This window comes from Cebus imitator, unplaced genomic scaffold, assembly GCF_001604975.1.
Source record: "Cebus imitator isolate Cc_AM_T3 unplaced genomic scaffold, Cebus_imitator-1.0 Scaffold177, whole genome shotgun sequence".
Classification (NCBI taxonomy): Eukaryota; Metazoa; Chordata; class Mammalia; order Primates; family Cebidae; genus Cebus; species Cebus imitator.
In genome coordinates, this window is record NW_016107492.1 from 2,473,772 (window position 1) to 2,491,671 (window position 17,900).

At 39.6% G+C, this 17,900-nt stretch overlaps 1 protein-coding gene and 1 pseudogene across 2 annotated transcripts in view; one reads left to right on the forward strand and one right to left on the reverse strand.

Moving 5' to 3' along the window:
• AFF1 (AF4/FMR2 family member 1) overlaps positions 1-17,900 on the reverse strand; it is a 202,108-nt gene that overhangs the window by 122,741 nt on the left and 61,467 nt on the right. The window lies entirely within an intron of this gene.
• LOC108315687 lies at positions 16,705-17,184 on the forward strand (annotated as a pseudogene). The gene has a single exon (XR_005202898.1). The product of XR_005202898.1 is annotated as a cytochrome c-like (transcript).

Sequence of the window (17,900 nt, forward strand, 5' to 3'; positions counted from 1 at the left end):
ATACTATTCAGCAATAAAAGGATAGAACTACTGATACATGGTACACCACAGAGGAACCTCAAAAAATTATTGAAGTATGGCCAGAATGTGCTGAGGCTGGTAAATTTAAAATATATATGTATATGCAGGTGAAGAGTCAGATGCAAGAAGCCATCAAACTCCATTTATGATTCCACTATGTGAAATGGCCAGAAAAGGCATACTTCCAGAGACAGAAAGTAGGTTAATGGTGATGGGGCTGGGGACAGGGATTAACTGTAAATAGGCAGGAGGGATCTTACCAGGTATGGGATAAAATGTTCTAAAACAGGTCGCTCCATTCAGTAAAGAAACTAAACATCACTGAGTTGTCACTTGAGAAGAGTGAATTTTACATGTAAAATATACTTCAATAAAATCACTTTTTAAAAAACTTGGGATCTGAATAAACACTCATAAAATGAGATACAACAAAAGAGATAAAAGATCTGGGTGACAAGGAACCTACTTCCATTGAATCTAACTATTCCCCCCCTCCCTCTTTCCCCACAAAAGGTCATTTACACCAAGGTACCAAAAGACCAAGTAGGAATGAAGCAGCTACTTCATTCTTTAAAATACTCTAAGATCATGGATAATACCAATACTTACACAGAATATGAGTGATCTCACAAAGAAATCAAGTTTTATACTACACTTATCATAAACTCTCAAGAATTTCTGTAAAGCCTACAAACTGAAACTCAGAATTAAGTAAACCTAATGATTTTTACTTTATCCTTAAAGAAATATGACTGCTAAAATAAGAAAGAAATGAAGGTGTTTGTAAGAGGAGGCCCCTCCCTGTCATAAGGGTAAGAACAAATAAAAAGCTCACACCATCAGCAGTGACAGAATTATTAAATTCAATCTTTTATAACAGCCAATCTAGGGCTTTTTGTCTTCTGGGCATAGCTCCCATTTAAAAACAAAAGCTAAGTTCCACTGGTACTCTGAATTTTACTAAAACCAAGTCACAAGCAGACAATACTGATCTGAATAACATTAACTCTTTCCAATATTTTTAGGTAGCAAAACCTCAATTATGTGTTAATGTAATACACTAGGTTTCATTTTATCCTATCACTATGCTAATGCCAGTAAATGTTACTGCCTAATTCTCCCCCTGTTGTACAAAGTTTATTTTTACTTTTTAAAATGGAAAGTTAACACTGTCTACCTCTAAAAGGAGGCTGAAGGGGAGAAGGAGACACAGACTATAAAAGAGTAACAGGAAAACGTAATTCCTATAGCTGTAATTGCTACGTCAAAATCACCTGAAAAAATATAAAAGGGCAGAGCGTCAGCTTACTTTGTACCAATGAATATCCTTTCAGCAAATTAAAAAAAACTAAAACCTAGCGTATTAAATGATACATTCTGTTTTCCTTTAAGGAAAAATTTTCTTAAACCGTAATATCATGGACTCAAACTTTTAACAAAGCTCAAAGCTACCAACTTACTAGATAGGCCATCTTAGAACTGTCTAAGGTAGACAGTTTTTCAACTGAGAGACAAAATTTCTGCAAAGCTGGGAAGGAAACAGGCTTCATAGTTTTGTACAAAACAATGAGAACTAATTAATTCTATACCACTTTCCATAAATTCAACTCCAGAGTAAATCAGATACACCTGTATTTTTAAAGCAACCAGAATGGGAGAAGTGGGGGAGAGGCAATTTAACAAGTTATCCAGACACACATTATCCGGGATGAAAGTCACCTGATAATCTCGGGTCTGTCTTGACCACAAAAACATATGCACCAAATCAAAATTTAATTACACTGCATAACACAGTTTGAGTTGTGCTTCATATTTTATTGACTGCTTTACTTCTGACAGGACAGTTTCCTGAAGGAAAGTTCCAAGAACTGAAAAGTTACAACACCCACATACCAAAGACTGTTTCCTGAATTTTGTTACAGGAAGTGACATCTGCTATAATTTTAACATTTACTTCCCAGTAGGAGTTCCACTTAAAATGTCTTGTTGAACATTATTTGTTCAACAGTACACTTAGGCAAAGCTTTTATTAAAAAACCAAACTTTCATTTCAGTTTCACAAAGTTTGAACACAACTGACCAATTCACGACATTTTAACTTTTCCCTGGGAACAAAAACAACTGCCACCTGATAAACTGGGGTGTGTGTGGTAGGAGAGAGAGATTTAGCAGTAAGTCTAACTGGGGAGGGAGCCCGCAAGGCACAGAAAAGAGTAAATTAAATATCCTGGTCCTTGAGAAGAGACAATTCTTGGAAAGGTGCCGCATGACCAATCACTAGGCATTGATTCTTGGTAACTTTTTTTTTTTTAAACACAGATGCAGCTGGCTATTTCAACCAATAATTTGTAATATAAGAATAAATTTATGGAGGTAGATACCTACCTTTTCTACCAACCTCCAGTCTGTTTCAATAGAAGGGAAATTTATAAGCACATATTAAATCAATTTAATGGCACTGTACAACATGGTTTATATGATCTCTCACTCATACACACACACACCATTTCACAAAGTGTGGTACCTGCGCCTGTGGCCTTACAGACAGCAGGGCTTTACCCAGAACTTGTCCACTTAGAATCTCTGGGGGAGGGGAAGCAGAATCTGCATGCTAACAACACCCACAGTGATTTTTGTGTCTAATGAAGTTCGAGAACCCTGAACCTCACATGACCATATTACCCCTAAAACAGCCTTTTACTTTTATTTAGTTGCCAATCCAGCAGTAAGCAATACCCAAAAAAAAAAAAAAAAAAAAAATCATCATCACTATCTTAACTCTTCCCCAACCCACCAAAACAAAGGACCATGTGGCCTACCCGTCTCCAAGCCCTCACCCATATAAGCCACCATGGAGGAAAAACAATTCTTGGTACTTTTTAGAATGCAGTCAAACAGTGCGTGCCCTTTGAAAACATACTAAAATAGAGACAATCTAGGTGTCAATAAAAATATTTTCCCCTTTGTCTGCTTGAGTTCCTTCAGACAAGATGTTATCCCTGGGATTTTGTCTTGGTATATTAAATCTGTCACCAAATTAATGCTCCCAGCAATAGCCTTAAGAACTTGATAGCAGTTCAATCTGGTTAAATTAAAAACAAAGCCAATAAACACAAGAAAACAGACGTTCAGCAGAGAACAAGACTTTCAAGATGCCAGATCTGTTGGCTCTGTGGCCATCAGGTTAAGCTTTAACTCACTGTGGACAGATAAGAAAAGAAAAAAAGTTTGCACAAGGGAGGGATTCTCAACACCGATCACTGCCAAGACACAGAAAGTCAGCATTTGCATGGTTTTAAAGTTAATCTTTACTTTTAGTTTTCTGGGGCATTAGCACCAGAAGTTTTACATATTATTTTCTCCTGAAGTATAAATCTAAAGTTCATGTGACACATTTGTGCTTGAGCAAGACATTGTGCATTCTACCTGCTGTGTTATTTTCAGCAAATGAACACGTTGTAGTCATAATAAAATTGAGAGCCATCTGAAGGAGACAGAAAATACTACCTCAGCTCCCCCAATTTTACATTTAAGTAAAAACAACTGGTAATCATTTAACCTGTAAAAGTTATGTACTCACCCTCTATCAATAAAATGTAACTACACCACAACAAAGATATACTCAGCCTCACTATGTTTCTATTTCTGAGCCAAGAAAACTGTCTAACAAACTTTGTCCTAGAAGTGCATACTGTATTTCCACTATATCTCACATTCAGAATTAGAATAAGTTTATTTACCTATCTTGGAAAAGAAACCTGAGATCAGGAGTTCGAGACCATCCTGGCCAACATTGTGAAGTCTCGCCTCTACGAAAATATATACATATACACACACACCAAAAAAAAAATGAAATGGAGAAGTTTGCTAACAGAAAACTAAGTTTATATATATCTCAAAGCAATAGTGAAGCACATCAGCTTTATAATTCCTCTTATTTTACAGCTATTATGTAATACATAGATTTAGAGGCCCATAACAAATGAGTGATAGGATCAAAATGACAAAGATTTCTCTCTCATCCATATTTTTATTCTTGAATATATTTAAATTTTAAAATTTTAAATGCGGCACTTGTAAAAACCCCATTTTCAAGGCGTAAATCCAGCTATGGAATATCTTTTCATGGCATGGTAGAGAATCCAGCAAAATCTCAAGAGATCACTTGCATTAATTTTGCCAAACAACAACATGCCCATAAATCAGCTGACTTTAAAAAATGACTCACTGCTCCTTCAGTCTTTATCATGGAAGCAGCTCTAGACTGTGAGTCAGGAAGCTCAACTGGGCTCTCAGGATGAACTAGAAAGAAATCACTTAAGAGACCTGTTTGTGTTTCTCTTCTGTCAAGGACACCGTTTACAATGGTGTCACAAGGGGAAAAAATGAGAATATTCACTGGATCTAAATACGACATAAATTATTTCCCTCCCAAAATCTCTTCTTTGAACTATACTTTCCAAAACCACAGTATTCTCTTTGATATTGGCTCATTTTTTATCAGAGCTGCTTTGCATTCACGAATTTTCTTCAAGGTAATCACTAGCTCAAAAACCAGAGGCAGGGGCACAGGGCGGGGCAAAACTGGTTCTATACCAGTTTAAGAGCACTGCTTTCCGCAACGGAAAAGTTTCCCTCCCCAGAGTCAAAGAGATCCACCAAAAACCAGCTTTATTTTAATCTCAGGAACAATCTGACTTTGCTTCTTAATGATTTTTCAAAGCTTCATTAACACTAATTTTAGTCAAATTCAAGTTAAAAACTGAGAGAGTTGACTGAACCTACCCTCCTTCTGTAGTTTGTTTATAAATCCTTTCCTTTGAGAAGCTCCATGCTCAGCCACCAGATACAACTCCATTCCCACCCATACAGCCCTGCCCCAGGGTAGAGAAGGGCCAGGAGTTCTCAAGGTAGCATCAGGTGATTTTTTTAAACTGGCTAATCCCTGATGGCAGTTGAAGGTATGTATATTTTCCTTTCTGGAATTCAGGGATTTGCTTCAATGAAAGGGTTAGCAGAGAAGGGGAAACAGACAAAGCCCTCCTTTTTACTGTATCCACCAACATCACTCCTCAGTATAAAGCACCCTTAATCCCTGCAGAAAAAAAAGTATATAAACTGTTAGGTTTACTTGTTGCTAGTTTTTATACTTCTATAAAAGAATAGTCTGGATGCACTTTCCATTAGAGTTCAGAAACTAAAGCCATATTCTGTAACTATTTCACATTAAAGAAAGCAAGTTTGTTGCAATTTCCACAAGGAAGTATGTTCAATGTGTCTGTTATGTTTATAGGTTCCAAAGAAAGCACACACTTATCTCAGATCCCAGGCACTGCATATGATCTGCTTTAACTGACATGGCATTTCTCAGGGACCACCTTTCTCTCCAACTTTGAGAACACAATAAACCAAATACTCATTGTTTTCAAAATACAGCCCCCAAAATATCTAAATTTTAAAAGCTAGGCAATTCACATTTTAGTCAAGAAACGTCTTCCAATTTTAAGAAATCAACCACAAAACAAATTTCCTACTATTAGGTTTTAATATGAGGTAGAGGAATATATGGCCTTAATTTATAAAAGTTCACAAGCCAAGAAATACTTAGGTAATCTCTCACTTCAAAGTACTTCTATCTTATGTAGGGGAGACTAAAATGTATGAGACAATATCTTGTCTTATGGAGTGAAACAGACAGGAATACACTGCCTAATCCATTTGCATAAAAAATTAGTCATATGTCACCCATCAATATCAAATCAGGAATGACATTACCTTAGAGCAATGCCAAATAATGGCAGAAAAATGTTATATGTTGGCTCCTGTATTCACTATCACTGCTACAAAATTCAGTTTCATATAAGTTCTCATCTACTTCTGCTACAAAAAAAAAAAGAAAGAAAGAAAAAGATAGATAGATAGATAGATAGATCAAGCTAAATAATACACAACAAAACTAGTGTGGTTAAATACCAAGCTATGAATCTATAAGTACAATGAGTCTATCAGTCTAAATTAATTGTCTCAAGAGCAAACAAACACTAACATGTAGCACATGGTCAAGATTTCACTACCTGAGAATTTACATCACAGGTGATGTTTTGGTTTCTCTTAGCACTACTCAGGGCTATGTGGCCTAGCTTTAGTTTCCCTGAAATTCAAAAATACCATGAATCTTCTCCATATATTCCCTTTAGATCTCAAAGATTACCTTCTCTTCCACAGTGCACAAAATCTGAATGAGCTTGGACCACATATCAGGTGTAACCAAAGGAAATGGACATTTACAACATATGAGATATATTCCCAACACACAGACTAAGAAAACAACATAACAGTCTTGTGGCTTTGTTCCTTGTTCCAGGGCATGTCAGAAGGCCAGGTAAATGATCAGAAATAAGCACAATCCTCCCATTTTAATTGCTGGCAAGCTGAACCACCATACTGGTAACTCAAGATTATTAAATATTGCAAACAAGCCATTTTATCAGGAATCATTCTTTGTACTGTTATACGGAGGCTTGGAAGCTCCCTTTAACATCTCACCTCAGCATTAAAGAGGAAGCACGTAAGGGAGGAAGTGTGCAACGCAGATCTGGAGTCAGGCGTTGCTCCACCTTTGTGACCTCAGGCAAGAAACAGCCAGGCTGGACCTCAGTTTCCTTAACTACCAAATGTGGATAATAAAAGTACTTACCTATTTAGGTGCCTGAGAAGAGCTAAAGAACTAATCCAATTAAAGCTGCTTAACGCTGTGCCTGGCACACAGCAGTGTCGAATTTAGCTTGTGTCTCATTTTATTTTTAACATTAGTTTAAGAGCGCTGGCACTGAATCTCTCACACCTGTATCAAATCCCTGCTCTATTACTGAGCTCTGTAACACAGCATTCACTAACTTCACAGACCAAGGTATCTTAATCCAAGATTTTGTGCCATGGACCCCTGGAGCAGTCTGATGAATAATAGCACTATCAGAATAATGTTTTTAAATGCATCAAATAAAATACATAAGAATAGAAAAGGAACAGATTATATAAACATCTATTACAACATTTAAAAGACAAATTGATGGTATAGTACTGTTTTTACTATGGAACTAAGCAAGATAAAGCAGCTCCTTAATTTCCTGTGTGGAAAACATAAAAATTACTTGACGATATCTGCAACAATTGTAATAAGATTATGAAAAGACATATAGTTTCTATTTGTGGTAACAGCACACGGACTGGTACTATAGTTTTATCTATACTTCTACTTAAAAAAAAAAAAAAAAGAAATTTCAGCTAAAGATTAACAAAAATAGAGACGCAACTTGTGTTTCTCAACCAAGTTCTCCTACTACTTGGCCCCAGATTAAGAACTACTTTCTTAAAACTATCAATAAAATGGAGGCAGAGGATAAACCACTGGGTTGAGAGGATGAATACAAAAAGCAAGTAGCACATAGGAGGTACTCTATATAGAAAAGCTCTTTCCTTCCTAGAAAGTTCTACTTCGTAGGAAAAAAAAAATCAGTCTTATCCAGCCCAAACGTGAACATTTAACATCCATTTCTCTCCATGATCTGAGTCCTCAGACGTGAAATTTGTTAAGCCTTGGGAGACCTCCCCAAATCACTGTCCTATATCAAATATCAGCTTGAAGAGCCCTCTTAAATATGCGAGACCAAACTGCTTTCTAGTAAAACACAGTTGAAAGAGAATGTATATATAACTCCTAAGACTCCCTTAGCACCAACTGCTGACCCAACTAAAATAAAATCGCACAGAACAGTTTGGATCTCATCATAATCACTAATGCCTTGTCATCACTCTTCTTTAACGCTCATTACAAAACCGGTAACAAACCATGGAAAGACAGGGCTTGAGGTTCTTACAATAGCGCTCCTCTGACAGCAACTGCAGTTCATTATCCTCTCTCCTCTTCACCACCCCGGCGCGTTCCCGGTCTTTGCCTGCTCAGCAGATTCACGTAAGCGGGGCAGTTTTATGTAGAATCGTACATTCTGGCAGTAAAATTTTCACTCACCAGGCAAATCCTTACCCACCCTCTCCAAGGCGAGCTATGTTTTACATTCATCGTATTTCTGAACTTCCCCTAGAGACACCAGCAAGAAATCCAGAGAACCGAGGGGCGGGCGCACAAAGAACCTAAATGGAAATTTGGGCAAGGGCGGACAAGTGAAATCAACTTAATGTCCTGGAAAATAACATTTCTGGGGGAAGAAGGTAAATATCCAACTTAAAGCTTCACTTTAACTCCAACCCTCTCTCCGCTGTGCAGAAATTGTCCAGCATGTTCTCCAAACTGTTTTTTCTCTGACATTTAGTCATGAGCCACAGCCTCGGGAATGACGAGAAGGCAATGACAAAGCTGCTTCCTGCCCGTCTCCTTCCCTGCACCCTGCCCTCCCCCGCAACCTTCAGCTCCCCTCGCCACGAACGCGTTTAAAAAGTTTCTCCGGTGCCTGGCTTACCTGGACTGGGCTGCCATAATTCAGCTTACAGAGCCCAGGGTCTTCCGTCCGTGAGCGCCTTCACCCCGCGGGCCCTGCTGCCAGCGCCGCCGTTCACCATTTGGCGGAGCCGGGCGGGGACGCGTCCCGGCGCGGCGCCCCGATGTTACGGGACTACCTGCTATCGAGCCCCGGGCGTCCTCGGCGCAGCCCCGGGCTCGGCCCGTATTGGCTCGCGCTAATCCTGATGGACATCCGGGCACTGGGGCCTCGGCGGCGAGCGGCACTTCAGACAAGCCGGGGAGCTCCGCGTCCGAATCCGGAGCAAGCGAGCGCCCCCGGCGCGGTTTCCCAGCAGGGAAGGCCCACGAGCTCCCACGCTCGAAGACCGCTGGCGCCCAGCATCTGCCCAGCAGCGGCACAACGCAAGCCACAGTTAGAAGGGAAAAGAAATCGCCTCTTGGCTCCCTTCAAGTTGTCCGAGTTCGCCGGGATACCCCCTGTCAAGAAAGTTGCGGTGGTACGGCCCGCCTCCTTAAATGGGCAGGGCGCTCGGCGGCCCGAACCAGAGGCAGGCGACAGGCAGCGGGAGGCGGGAGGCGGGAGGCAGGGGTCGGGAGGCGGGAGGCGGGAGTCGGGGGGCAGGGGGCAGGGGGCAGGAGGCAGGAGGCAGGGTCGGGCGGGGGCCGGGGGGCAGGAGGCAGGGTCTGGCGGGGAGCAGGGGGCAGGGCCCGGGCGCCGACCAGCGCCAAGGGTCCCCAGCCGAGCCCCGCCTGCGGGCTCCTCGCGAGTGCTCTCGTGCCAGGTTCTGACTACCTACAGACTCCCACCCCCGGAACACACAGTACCCGGCCGCTCAGAACTCCAGCTCCAATTTGAATATTTGTTGAATATGGGCCCCAAGAGGCGGCAGTGAGCTGGAACAAGACGGGCAGTAAACCACGTTCGCTACTTTTGATCCTTCCAATGCTTGAGCTCAGGAAACGGGCACACTTAGTGTTACTTTGCTTTCAGTTTTGATTTCTGTACGTAGAGATAAATGTTTACAAAACACCCTGCCTTTTATGGACTAAAGGCAGATTGCAGAAAAAAATAGTAACTCATTTTGGTCGTAAGCAACGAAGGGATTGACAAGAAGCAAACAAAAAAACTTGAGCATGCAATATAGTAAGTCCTATACGAAGCACAAACGAAATTACTTCCTACTCAGAGGACCGCGGAAGGCGTTTAAGTCGTACCTCAAGGAAAGCAGGAACATACTTGGATGAGCAGGGATGGAGGGAGGTTGTGCTTCGGCATCTCAGGGACCAGCACACTGGAGGAGCTGAAGACCCTTAGATGAATGCTGAATAACTGCCTGCACCATGGACTCCCCATTCTGCCTAGAATCATGACAACATTGCCCGTCTCATAAAGAGATGGTCCAGATTGTATTACTAAATCGTCATGGAATACAAACATGTTAATGCCTGGCACTAAAACGACAATGCTAGGAGGGTGGGAGTGTGGGAGGGAGGCCCAAGGCACCTCTATCAAGGGTTCTCAAAGTGTTTGCTAGACTCCTGGGAGTCCCCAAGACCTTCTCAGAGGTCAGAACTATTTTTAGAATAATACAGAGATATTATTTGTCTTTTCACCATGCTGACATTTGCACTGATGGTGCAAAAGCAATTATGGGGAAACTGCTGGTGCCTTCGCACTAAGCAAAGCAGAGGCAGCAAATGAAGCTAGTAGTCACTGCATTCTTCACTACCACACATTAGTAGTTGAAAGAAAAAAAGAGCCAGTTTCCTTTATGAATGTCTTTAATGAAGCAGTCAGAATTATTACTTTCATTAAATCTTGACCCTTGAGCATGGGTCGTCTTGATGTTCTTTGTGACAAAATGGGAAGTACCCATGAAGCAGTCCACTGCACACTGAAGTACAATGGCTGTCTAGAAGAAAAGCACTTGTGTAATTGAGTTGCAAGCTGAGCTAGCTGTTTTTTCATGGACTACCATTTTTACTTGAAAGAACAATTCACAAACTGTAGTTATTCTTACTTGGGTATCTGGCAGACATTTTATTAAAAATGAACAAAGTTGAGCCTGTTTCTTTGAGGAAAACAATTGACAGTATTTATTGCCAATGATGAAACGTAAGCTATCAAGCATTTTGGAAGACTTTTTATATCTGCCACATAAGTTTGCAAGCTTTGCCAGTACTTTCTTTTCTGATAAGATCAGGGTGGCAGTGATTAAAGTGATTTGAGAAGATCTGCCTTAGTTTCCAAACTACCAATGGTATAGCAAAATCATGCATGGGTAGACCGGGTGCAGTGGCTCATGCCTGTAATCCCAGCACTTTGGGAGGCCAAGGCAGGCAGATCATTTAAGCTCACTAGTTCGATACTGGAGCCTGGGCAACATGGAGAAACCCTATTTATACCAAAAACACAAAAAATTAGCTGAGCATGGTTGCACACATTGGTGATCCCAGATACTTGGGAGGTGGAAGTTGCAGTAAGCCGGTATCATGCCGCTGTACTCCAGCCTGGGTGACAGAGTGAGAGACTCCCCAAAACAAAAGCCATAATCATGCATGGACAGAGGATCCACTGAAAAAAGTGGAAACCAGACCAACTCATTTTAACGTATCAGAGGACTGTCTCAAAAAAAAAAAAAAAAAATTCATTTCAGGTTCCACAATGTAATTAGCCTTTAAGAAACTACCACTTAAGGAGTTTTGGTATAATATCAAAGAAGGGATTAAAAATACTCATCCTGTTTCTGTGTGAAGTTGGATTTTCCTTATAAATTTCAACCAAAACAACATTGCAACAGATTGAATACAGAATCAGACTCAATCTGGTTGGGTTGGGCATCCCAAATCTGAATATCTGAAATCCAAAATGTTCCAAAAATCCAAAACTTTTTAAGCTCAAAAGAAATGCTTACTGGAACAAGAATATATAATGCAAAATATTTTTTTAAAAATCTGAAATCCAAAACACTTCTGGTCCCAAGCATTTTGGTTAACCTCTATGAGAATCTGGCTGTCTTCTATTAAGCTAGACAGTAAAGAGACTTGCATGAATGTAAAATAATACCATTCTTTCTCAATAATTTTAAGTTTGGAAAATAGGTTTTACAAAAATTTTATTTAGGTCAATATGTAATGGGTTTTAGAAATAATATTTTAATTTTACTATATTAAAATTAATTTTAATTTTTAATATAGTAAATAATATATAAAACATACATATACAAAAGCTCTTTGGGTTTCACGGTAATTGAGGTACAAAATTATTCCATATCATTTGTTATTACTTCCATGTCTCCCTCACTTCCCCACACTCATCATCTTCTTTTAATTAAAGGTGTTATATATTATAGCTACTCCATGTAACCTCTTAGCACCTAGATCAGTTTTAGCAAAATGTGGCCAAACTACCTGGGGCATATGTTAAAAACAGACTCCAGATCCTAGTTGCAGAACTACTGAAATAGAATCCTTGTGGGGTGAGGTCCCAGGGATATGCATTTCAATAAATTCTCCAGATGATGCTTGTGGTCTGCTTATATTTAAAAACCATTTACCTAGATTGTGCTTATTTAGAAAATAATGTTAAGAGCTTTTTGATTCAATATTGATTTATAATCCTTGAATCATTTTAAGGACCATAATTGGGCCAGCATTTATTTTCATTTGTAAGAAATCTATATCAGACAACAAAATACCTTTGCACACATCTTTTCTTTTGCAATAGTAAAGTGGCAAGCCTTCAAGGAAACCAGGCAAAAGTCTACTCTCAAGGATTTTTTGGTGGCTGTTTTTCCCCATTTTTCTCTTGCTGTTTTATCTATACCAACTGTGATCATTTTATGCTATAAACTAATTGGTATCAGACATTAATTGCTGAAAAAAATATTTCATTACAGTTACTCATAAAATGTCCATTTAGCACAGGCTAGAAATATAACATTGATAATATTAAAATTATACTTTTTGAACTATGTTAACTGATCTGACACCACTTAAATATGAGGAAATAGGCCAGGCATGGTAGTTTATGCCTGTAATCCCAGTGCTTTGAGAGGCCAAGGTAAAAATTGCTTGAAGGCAGGAATTTGACACCAGCCTGGGCAACATAGCAAGTCCTTGTCTCTATTTTTAAAAAATTTAAAAATTAGCTAAACATGTAGTTCTAGCTACTTGAAAGGCTGAGGCAGGAGGATTGCTTAAGCCCAGGAGTTCAAGGCTGCAGTGAGCTACGAGGGTACCACTGAACTCCAGCCTGGATGAGAGGGCAAGGCCTAGTTCAAATGGATAAATAAATGGAATTTTTTTTTTTTTTTTTTTGAGACAGAGTTTCGATCTTGTTGCCAAGGCTGGAGTGCAATGGCACAATCTCAGCTCACTGCAACCTCCGCCTCCCAGGTTCAAACCATTCTCCTGCCTCAGCCTCCCAAGCAGCTGGGATTACAGGCATGAGCCAGTACACCTAGTTAATTTTGTATTTTTAGTAGAGACAGGGTATCTCCATGTTGGTCAGGCTGGTCTGAACTCCTGACTTCAGGTGATTCACCCATCTCAGCCTCAAAAAGTGCTGGGATTACAGGTATGAGCGCCACCATGCCCAGCGAAAAATAAAATTTACTACAGCAAATATTTACCCCAAAAGATACATGGAGTCAATATCAGATTATAATTATGCCTGAAATTTCCTGGGCTCTCAAAATGGTTTATAATGTTAATTCATGGGAGTAATTTGAAACAAGTGGGATACTAGATTTGTAATACATCTAAAATTACTGAACACAGGAGAAATGATTTATGACTTGGATACTGTATGTGGCTAAAAAAAATACTGTAATACAAACATGGGCATTATTATTTCCAAGTGTTTGAAAACACCATTTTATCCAACCCACCGTCTTGATGAGCAGTGAAACTGAAAAGGCATTCTTAAAAGGCATTCTTTGAGGGGCACAGAATTCTTTGGCTTTTTGATGAAATTTGAGGACACTGAAGTACAATCTTTGACTTCTGCGCAGTTATGATTCCCCTGAAACCAACTTAGGAAGCACATAAGGCTCCACAGATTTTAGATTAAGAATCCCTGGACCTGGCTCCTGCTAATACACCCAATTTACCCTACAAATAAGGAGTAAAACCACCCATTAATCTTCATTGCCCAGCTGGGCATGATGGCTCATGCCTCTTATAATCCCAGCACTTTGAGAGGCTGAGGTGGGTGGATCACTTGAGGTCAGGAGTTTGAAACCAGCCTGGCCAACATGGTGAAACCCCATCTGAGGCGTGGTGACATGGGCCTGTGGTCCCAGCTACTAAGGAGGCTGAAGCAGAAGAATCACTTGAACCTGGGAGGCAGAGGTTGCAGTGAACCAAGATCGTACCACTGCACTCCAGCCTGGACAACACAGGGTGACTGTCTCAAAAAAAAAAAAAAAATTTCATTGCCCTTTTAAAAACTTAGAGTTGGCCAGGTGGTGGCTCACACCTGTAATACTAGCACTTTGAGAGACTGAGGTGAGAGGATCACTTGAGGCCAGGAGTTGAAGACCAGCCAGGCCAACATAGGGCGACCTCATCTCTACTTTAAAAAAAAAAAAAAAAAAATTGTAATTAGCTGGGCATGGTGGCTCACACCTGTAGTCCCAGCTAGTCAGGAGGCCAAGGCAGGAAGGTCACTTGAGCCCAGGAATTTGAGGTTACAGTGAGCCACTTCACTCCAGTTTCGGCAACAGAGCAAAAACTGTCTCTGAAGAAAACAAAAAAGAAAAGAAAAGAAAAAATTTAAACAGGCTGCCTTATTTAGAACTCTAAAGTACCTCATTCAATGTATGCATTTGTACCAAAATTGTCATTCGACAATTCTACTCTTTGTAGCAATTTTGGTCTAAAAATTACATAAGTCAAATCCCCTAAGAACTGCTACTTCATTTCAATGGAATGATGTTTGACGAGGGCACTGCTAAAATCACTGCCAAGAGAAGGGTGCTCAAGGTTGCCACCAAAGATCTCAAATGAAGCTGACACAGGAAAAGGGAGAAGAGATAAAGAAGGAGAATAAAAACGGGCACTCCCCAGAAAGCAGAGCAGGGAAGACTGCTAATAAGCACCACTGGAAATTAACTGGCTCTCCTTTCAGCTGTGACCTCAACACAAAGCAGCCCTCCTATTCCTAATCCTTATCCCACACTTCCCAGGTTCTCTGCCTTTGTCTTTAAACTGGGATTACCTGGAGATTCTCACAACCCAAGGGCAAAGAAGGTTTTAAATAAGTCTGTTTCGAGGTCCTTAATTTCCAATGTCCTCTTTCTTATAACCAGGATTCAGGCTCTAACTTCCCATTTGCTTTTCTCCACTTGAAAAAGAAAAGCAGTCCTCTCATTTACCGAAAATCAGTCTTAAAATGGTGCACTGCTCCAGGTGTAAGTACCTCTGACATGCCCAAAGGAACAGTTCTCTGTAGAATGAGAGTCCCTGAGGTTAAGTCAATATTAATGGACAGGTCCTCATTAAACATATCCAGGTAACAAGCCTGTGGCAACGTCCCCATGCCTCACTATATACAAATTAGAATTATGAAATGAGATGGATAGGGCCATCAGAAGTCAGACTTTAATAAAGTAAATACAATTCAACTGTTTGGTTCAAGAATTAAAGATTTATAGTTTTTCAGTATTATTTTAGGAGATATACAAGCAAAAATATTTAGTTTTACCTCAACTTTACCTCTTTACTTTGTGTCTTTTTCTTTACTTGATCTGGTCAACAATTTTCTGTATCTCCTCCTATTTGTGCGTTAATAAAACATGTCCTTCCTTACCCTAACATCCCTGATCCATCAGGGGTATTAGCGTACACTATACCAATTTCTTATTATCAGTCTACAAACAAGCTCAAGTTCCCTCACTTCCTCTGCAACACACGGAGTTAATTTTTTAAACAAATGTTTTACTTTAGAATAACTTTAGATTTCCAGAAAAATTGCAAAGGACTCCCATATGTACCCTCAGCCAATTTCCCCACTGTTTAACATCTTACACTACCATTGACCACTTGCCAAAACTGATAAATCGACATTGGTATATTACTATAAACTAAACTTTAGACTTTATTTTGATTTTACCAGTTTTTCCATCAATGACATCTTTCTGGTCCAAGATGCAACCCAAGGTATCCCAAAACTGCATTATTTCTCAGTTTTTCCTGACTGACAGTTTTGAGGGGTTTGGGCTGGGCATCTTGTAGAACATTCCTCTACCTGGTTTTGGCTGATGTTTTGCCTTTCAAAGGAGGGAGAGAATTACACCCTATCTTCTGTGGGGTGGTAATAGCTATACATATTTGAAACTCTTCTCTAAGAAAGATTTGCCTCTTGTCCATTTATGTACTCATTCAATCATTTATTTATATGAGTATGGTCTCACAGATATTTACTTTGAACTTTGTGTTATAATCCACTACATGATTGATTTTGTTGTCAAACTGTTTCAGCCTTAGCCACTGGGAGCCCCTTTGGGTTAGCTCCTTGCCCCTTTGCATTGCCCCATCCTTTCATGTTTCAAGCACTGCTTACTTTGTTACTACAGGATGCTCCAGGCTCATTATCTATTTTCTCTACCCTAGTCCCAGAACACACCACTTCTTCCAGCTCATTGGTGTCTTCTCCATAAATGCTACCACCCAGTCTCCTTCTGCCATCACTGCCAAGCTTCTTACACCAAGAGAAGTAGGCTCCTTTTGTGATGCCAGTGACCGCCACCCACGAAAGGTTCTCTGTGGACTTTGAGCAACTCAATCTTGTTTTACAGTTCTCTCTGCTCACACATCCAGGATCCAGGAAAGAGCTCTAAGTAACCTTACTTGTCTCTTCTCAATCTAAATGCTGTCATGTACCATATCATCAGCAACTGTCTAAATGTGTAACTTCAACCTAAACTTCTCTATATAACTCCAAGACTGTTCTTTCCAGCTGCCCCAAAACACTTTCCTGGGCATGAAAAGGCACTTGGGAGGTTGTTCAAAATAGAACATTTTCTTATTGTGTCCACACAATAAGATCCACTCTATCAGGATGCAGTTACAACAGATGCTGAGAGATATCTATCATTGAGCCTTAGCTGCTTCTGGGGTCTATAAGGGGTGGTTTCTCCATACAGGAAGAAGACAATATCTCCTTCACCAAAGAAGGGATTAGAAAAGATTGGGGGAGAGAGAGCGGGACGTCCGGCTTCTGAGCGGTAACCTTTGTTGAGCTAACGACGAAAAAGAATTAAATATGGGTGATGTTGAGAAAGGCAAGAGGATTTTTATTCAGAAGTGTTCCCAATGTCACACCGTGGAAAAGGGAGGCAAGCACAAGACTGGACCTAATCTTCATGGTATCTTTGGGCGGAAGACAGGTCAGGCCTCTGGATTCACTTACACTGAAGCCAATAAGAACAAAGGCATCATCTGGGGAGAGGATACACTGATGTAATATTTGGAGAATCCCAAGAAGTATAACCCTGGAACAAAAATGATCTTTGTCACCATTAAGAAGAAGGGAGAAAGGGAAGACTTAATAGCTTATCTCAAAAAAGCTACTAATGAGTAATAATTGGCCACTGCCTTATTTATTACAAAACAAATGTCTCATGACTTTTTTATGTGTACCATACTTTAATAGATCTCATACACCAGAATTTACATCATGAATGACTGACAGAATATTTTGTTGGGCAGTCCTGATTTAAAACTAAGACTGGCTTGTGGTTAAATGAGTATGTTCAGTTTTTGGATTTTAATAGTAATTCCAATTTAGTAAATTCTATCACTGTTTACCCCTTCTAAAGATATGATTAGATTTCGTTAGTAATGTTAAATTTTTCGCAAAGATGGTGAATGCTATCTTAAAACTTACTGGAGATTGGTTTTATATTTAGATTTTTATAACTGGTTATGTGAATATATTTAAATATGGGGAAAATTCCTTCACTGTCTCAGAACCAAGCAAGATTCACCTGTGTTTTGTGTTCATTTGCCTCTTAAAGGCAAGGGTTGAAGATAAATGAGTAGCAATGGCTATTTTATATTTTTGGCCTTAACTATGCCAATCTAATTAGAATTTCCTGTATTTAAAATGGTTCCTTTTACTTATTGAAAGGCATTTTGTGTGATTTATGTGTAATATAAAAAATTATTTAACACTTCACACATTTTATAGATGATCTATAAGGTCACATGCTTTTAAAATAGTAGCCTATTAAACTTCACTCTCGGATTCTTTACAATATAAGTCAAACTAAGTTACAATTTAGGATTGTCTTTAAACAGCCATTCAGAAACAAAACTGTACAGCTGCTGTGTATTTGTGATTGGGAATGGTGCTTTTGCCAACTTAAAGGGATTAAAGTAGAGGAGATATACA